Below are 7,359 nucleotides of genomic sequence, written 5' to 3'. Positions count from 1 at the left end.
GAGAAAAATTGTACAGAATTTATAAACTGTAAAACTGCTATAAAGGTCATTTGAGATGCAAAAGTTTAATTTAGAGTGTTATGTTATGGCACAAAAATTCTAAACTTCATATTTGTTAAAATGGGTGGTTTAAATATATTTGTCTCAGATTGTAAAGTTTATGAACTCCAAACAAAAATAACATCTTATGATTTAATCATTTATATAGTTGTTTCTTTAGTATTTCTTCATAAAACCATGGCTTATGTATTAAACAGCAAAGAAAAGGAATCAATTTTGATATCATTTTCAAAATTTACTGTCATTTTCTATGAGCACTAAATACAATTACTTTTCCAGTTTTTAAATTTCATGTCATGTAATTGTTTCAATACAGATACTACAGAAATGGAGAACTTCTCTAAAAATTATAAAGATGAACAAGACATTAAATATATGTTGCATGAGAATCTTTGCTAAATCCATTTAGGATTTTAAAGTGTCTTAATCTGTGATATTCCATTTGTGTATTTATAAAAATTATATGATAATCTAAGCACATAAGAAGTAAATTGGAACACAGTTACACTGTTGTATTTAATTCTAATAAATATGGTGGGATAAAATTATAATAATATTACATAAACATTAATGTGACTTTTGCCCTATTTTGCCCAAATATTATTCCTATAGTAGTTCAATAGTAAAATAGTATGTCATTATAAAAGTATATCACATTTTTAGCAAATAACTAAATTGTATTTGCTAGATACATTTTTTTAAATAATTGTGACTGAAAGCATGCAAAAGATACACTAAGCTCAAAATAACAACAACCACCCACCACAAAAACCACATACAGTAATGATTTAGTGTCATAGATAATTCATTTTAAATGGAAGCTTATCTGATACTTATTTGCCCAAATAGTTTAGTAAATTAAAGTATAATAAAAATAGAAGTTAATGCTTTATAAAGACAGAAAAATAAAAATATTTATTTATTCTGCATACATCTTTGGAGGTAGAAATTATTATACTTACTTCAAAAAATTAGAAAACCTAAACATTAGTTATCTTGGTTCAAGATTCTATTAATCCGATAAGAATTGAGTTTTTCTTTGTTAGTGGTTAGTGATAATTAATTTGGGGGTCCTACTGATGATATTCAAGGGTCATTTCTGATTTAGTTCTTTGGGTTGCTTTTGGCAGTGCTTGGTGTATTTTAAACTCCCAAGAGTAGATAACATGCCTGCACCATGAAAAGCATGCGTTCTAACTCATTGAACTATCACTCCTGCCTCAACGAGTTGAGATTTAAACCTTGAATTGTGGGGCACTAATAATACGCTTTTAAACACTAATCTCCTTTACTACTTATTATCCTTATGCCTTCTAAAGACTCTATAGACACCTGTAACATTGACAAACTCAGTATGTTTACTTATTTATAAAGGTACTTTAATTGATATTTGTTGTTCAAGTCATCTGTTACCATGGGTTGATGGTGTTTATATATATAATTAGAGGGAAGAACTAAAGGAAAAGTGACTATTTAAAGGAGAAAGACATTGTTGCCACATACTATGAAAGGAGCCTTTCATAAGCAAAATAAATTCAAACATATACAAATGGTGGTCAAATTGTGAGAAAAATTTTTGAGGAAAAAATTGATTCATGATTGTGGATTTAGCTGACTGGTAGAGCACATGCCTCCATTATATGCATCCCTAAACTTAATACTGTATCAACGATCCCCCATCATTTCAAGCTAAAAATAATATCAGGAAATACCATCTCAATAAAGTGGGAAATGCCTTTAGAAATACATTAAATCTGATGTTTTTCAGAATCATTGGAATATTTGCCTACATTTTCAGGAAAACAAAACCACTTGGTTTATTTACTAAGTCTACTATTTTTTAGTCTTTACTGTGAACTTAAAAATTAAAATAAAATTATTTTTGCCATAATATAAATGGAACTAAAAGGAACCATTTAAATAGATCAGAAGCAGACAAATTCAGAGTGATCTCACTCAGGTGTCACAAAAGGAAACAAAGAAAGGAAGTAAACAACATCTGATTAAAAAAAAAACTTAGACTGGCAATATAGAACTGAGATTATATAAGGAGAAAAAATGTTAAGTTTCTCTGTACTATGATGGAATAATGTTGATAATTTGTGCGTGGTTTATGTGGTATGGTAGCAATATATACCAAAACACAGACATTTGCAATCTTATAAACTAATGTGGCCCCAATACTACATTATTAAAATAATATATAAATTAAAATGTGAACAATATTTTACTAAAACATTAAAATCTATGATATCTGAAGTGATCTACAGAAAAGGAAGCATATACAATTATAATAAAAATATACTATTAAATTCCTATTAAAATGGTGCTCAGAATGAGACCATTGAAGATTATATAAAAAGTATTCACATAAAAATATCATGTAAATTCAAAACACAAAATAAAGTTATGTGTCTACAAGCTTTAGCAGAGTGGCCAGCAAAGTCACAACACTTGGACATGGAGGAGCATATGCAAAGAAATAAGATATTCAATTCTTTTTGTTGTTGTTTTTCATTTGTTTGTTTGTTTTGGGCCACACCCTGTGATGCTCAGGGATTACTCCTGGCTATGCACTCAGAAATCGCTCCTGGCTTGGGAGACTATATGTGACGCTGGGGGATCAAACCTCGGTCCATCCTAGGCTAATGCCGGCAAGGCAGACAGACGCCTTACCACTCTGTGCCACCACTTCAGCTTAGGACATTAAATTCTATAAGAACTCTCTTCACTATATTTATTTTAGAAAATGGTTTAAATCCCTAAGAAAAGTACTTTTAATCTAGAATCTTATTTTTCACATAACATCATTCAATGTAATGATAGAAATAAAATAATTTTTAAATATTCTAAGTCTAAGTTAGTTCTTTGGAGTTATTTCAGAACAATTTAGGCAAATAGACTGTAGGAAGAAAAATTTCAAAATAGAGCAAGGATGGAGAAACACTTTCAGAAAATAAAAGATATATATATATATATATATTTATGTGATATGGGAAATTAGAACATTTAGATATAAGAATTGTTATATAATGATAGAAGAACCTAGGAAATCAAACCAGTTAAGGGAGAAACTAATGAAAAATTAAAAGATTCCAAAAAATGAAAGTAAATTTTAGTTTTAAAATAATGTAAACAGGACATATTATTGTTAGGAATTATTTTTAAGATATGATTTAAAAGTATATAATTATGGAAGAAGTTAGGAGACTTTTAAAGAAAGAAGAAAATTCTCAATGTTAACAAATGTTTAAAATATTAAACATACAATTTAGCTATATAGAGTCATCATAAATTAAATATAATGTAATTTTAATTAATTTAAATTACATTATATTTTAGGGAGTGGCCTACCTGACTGTGCTCAGGGCTTACTCCTCACTCTCTTTTAAGGATCATTCCTGGTGATACTCAGACGACAATACGATTGAACTGGCGATTGAACAGTGCTCAGCTATGTTCAAGGCAAATCATAACTTCTATACTATCTCTCTGTCCCCCAAATCTTTTTAAAAGGAAATTAATGACTTATTATAACATATATTTTGAAGAATGCAAAAGGAATAATTCTGACTCATTTTTCTACTTATGTGAGTCAACAAATTTTCTTTTTTATCTTGAACCATTCATTACTCAATGATATATCTGACTTTCTCAAAATACCATTTCATGAAAATTTTCATCTGGTCAATTCTCTGTTAATAATGATAGAACATATGCTCATAAACCAGATGTAGCATTTCATGCTTTGCTAAAATATTCCTCTCCATCATGTAGGTCCAAGTTATCAGGGACATAAAAAGGAACTTTTATTATAGCTTAGCAAATTTATCTCTCTGACTCATCTCTACTTGCCATAATCAGACACTTTGAGAAAGACAAGTGCTGAGAAGACTAATGGATAGGTCTCTCCCCCAGCGTTTTGCCTAATGAATATAACTGGGATATGATTTTACTTAAATATAATTTAGATGTGATACGTAAGAGATCCATCAATTTAGTTGATATAATTTTTTACTATATGTCATATTTTAAAAAGAACAAGCTTCACAGTTAAGTAATCAAGAAAGTAAAGTATTCTAACAATATCATTTGGCATGTTTATAAATAATTTTCTTAATTTTAAAGATCACAATTGAAAAACAAATTATTTAAAATTTATGCTAAATTAAATGTTCAGTTCCTTCTAATTTACTTTATAGTTTTTTTCAGCATAAGGTTCTAACAAGGATTTCTTGATTTTGCGCTTTTTAACACTATTTTCTTTTTGTTTTGTTTTGGGGTCACATCCGGCAGTGCTTAGGGGTTACTCCTGGCTCTAGGCTCAGAAAACGCTCCTGGAAGGCTCGAGGGATCATATGGGATGCCGGGATTCCAACCACAGTCCTTCTGCATGCAAGCAAATGCTTTACCTCCATGCTATCTCTCCAGCCACAACACTATTTTCTATGTTAATTATTATTGTTTTGGTTTTGAAGCAACACCCATCAGGGCTCTGGCTTGTGCTTGGCTCTACTCTCAGGAACAACTCTGGCAGGGCTTGGGGACTTGATAGGGTGTCAGGAATTGAATTCAGATTGACTTGATAACAGTCAATTTTTAAATAATTTAATAATAAATTCCTTAAGTCTTTTTATATTTTAAATAATTTTTAATTTATTCAAATATTTACAAAGCTGCTGATAATGGAGTCTAAAGCATTTAGTATTTCAACTCCAAAATCTACTAGTGTCAATGCCTCTCCAACAATGACCCAAGATTCCCTACCACTCTTTACTCTGCCTCCTTAGAAAACATTATTTTTATTTATTTGTTTATTTATTTATTTATTTTGTTTTTGAGCCACACACGGTGACACTCAGGGGTTACTCCTGCATATACGCTCAGAAGTCGTTCCTGGCAGGCATGGGGGACAATATGGGACGCCAGGAGATTTAACCAAGGTATGTCCTAGGTTTGCGCATGCAAGGCAGACACCCAACTGCTTGCACCACCGCTTCAGCCTCTTTATTTTTATTTTCTTATAATTTGCATTGCATGCTTACACTAATGTTCACTCTAATGCTTTTGATATACATAGCTTTTCCTCCTGCATATCACTGAAATAAAGTTTTATGGAGTCAAATCTATAAAAATTTTATTTAGGGTTAGGGAAATAGTACAGGGTATAGAGAACTTGCTTTGCATGCTCCTAGCATCCTATTGATCCCTAGCAACTTATGGTCTCCCAAATATAACAGAGTATAACTCTGAAAGGCACTATGCATTGTTGGGTGTGGATCCTATCAGTCTCTAGGCACTACAGGGCCCAACCAGCATGAACTCCTCTGGCCCTAGCATTCAATTGAACAGATGGATTGGCCAAGTATTATTGAGGATTGAACCAGAGAGGCCTCCCTGTAAAATTATGTTTATACCTTGACTTGTATTTATTTTAATTTAAATACAACACTTTTTTATCCCAACCTATAAGTATAAATATCACCCTGGTCAAGTTTATGCTTCATGTTGCAAAATCTCTTTATTTTATAAAAGTTAAGGTCATGATTACCTGTCTAGACTAAAATCCAACAGCACATTGCTGCCTGGAGGAGAGGGAGGTACCAGGAAAGACAAAAGAACTGCCAAAAAGAACTACTCTTCAATTAAATGTTACAGCCATAAAATCACTTAACCTTCTTTTATGTCTTGATTTGAATTTTTCCCATGAAAGTGATGTCCTATAGTGTTAGTGAAATTATGACAAATTGTAAAAGTCCAACATTTGAGAAATAATAATACAGCTTTAGTTTTTAATAGCCACTCATGACATGTGTATGAAGGAAAGTTTGACTGTGGTCAAATTCAGAGCAGAGTAAGGATAGACAGGAGCCAGGATGAAGGTGGTCAGGGAGAATGTGAGGGAAAAATGTGTTTTTGTTCTTCTTGTTCTTTTTTTTTTAAATAATTTTTATTTTAACCAAAGTGGATTACAAATCTTTCACAGTAATTTTTTAGGTACAGAGTGACATTGAATCAGGAGCATTCCCATCACCAATGTTGTCCTCCCTCCACTCCTATTCCCAGCATGCATCCCATTTCCTCCTCCTTTACCCCCCGGGTTGCTAGTCTAAGTGGTCCCTTCTGTGTCTAGCTTGTTGTAGATTGGGTATCGATTCTGTTGTTGTTGGCTTTGGACTTGGTGTTTAAATCTGATCATTTTTTTATTTCTACTTAATGTTCATATGACTGTTTGGTCTTGGTACTCTCTATTATTTCCCCTTCAATTTATGAGGCAGAACAAGATGGTTCAAGTTATATGGTTCTGTTTGAAGGAAAAAAGGGGGGTGGCAAAAACCAAACAAGCAAAATAATGAGAGAAGTCCTTCAGAGGCTATAAATATCAATTTAAGAGAAGAAAGTAAAAAGGAAGAAAAACATAACAACAGTACAAAAAAAAAAAAAACCAAACATACAAAATGAAAAGCACCACAACTATAAAGACAACAATCAAATAATAATCATGGTACCAAACTAAAAACATAACAAAGCAGAAAAACAAATAAAAAACAAACAACAATAATAACAAAAATTTAATTTGTGTTTCTCTCTTTTTTTTTTTTTTTTTTGCATAGGCACAGTAAATATTGGGGAGATTAGAAAGGGAATTTTCTTGGCCTAAGAGATACAGGGTTTCTCTGCCCTTGAAGTATATTGTCATGAGAATATCTACAGACTTCGTACATGCTCTTTTACTCTCCCCTAGTTCCTTTTCTGGTGTCTGAAAACATTCTGCTCAGTCGTGGATTAAAAAAAATTCAGATCTCTGTACCTAGAGATCTTGGTATTTGCACAGGTCATAGGATGAAGCTTAGGATATAATCTTTATGGTTCTAGAAGTTCTGTTCCATCACTGTATTTTTAATCAGTCTTCTGTAGTTGGTGGTCTTGTTTTTTTCACTGATCCTAAGGTGAAGCCTAAGATAGAGTCATTCATTATTTTTCCCTGAATTTCTGCTCAGTTACAGTTGTCTCAGTCAAACCTCTGGAATTAGAGATCTTTGTTGTTGTATGGATCATGGCCAAAGCCTAGAGTAGGGTCTTTTTATTGGTCCTAGAATAAGTTTTTGTTTTTTTCTTTTGCTCTTTTGGTTTTGGGGTCACACCCAGTGACACTCGGGTTACTCCTGGCTATGCATTCAGAAATAGCTCCTGGCCTGGGGGGACCATATGGGATGCCAGGGGATTGAACCAAAGTCTGTCCTAGGTTAGCAGTTACAAGGCAAATGCTCTACTGCTGTACCACCACTTTAGACCCGA

This window comes from Suncus etruscus, chromosome 4 (assembly GCF_024139225.1).
Source record: "Suncus etruscus isolate mSunEtr1 chromosome 4, mSunEtr1.pri.cur, whole genome shotgun sequence".
In the NCBI taxonomy this organism is placed as follows: domain Eukaryota; kingdom Metazoa; phylum Chordata; class Mammalia; order Eulipotyphla; family Soricidae; genus Suncus; species Suncus etruscus.
This window is presented reverse-complemented; position numbering follows the sequence as displayed.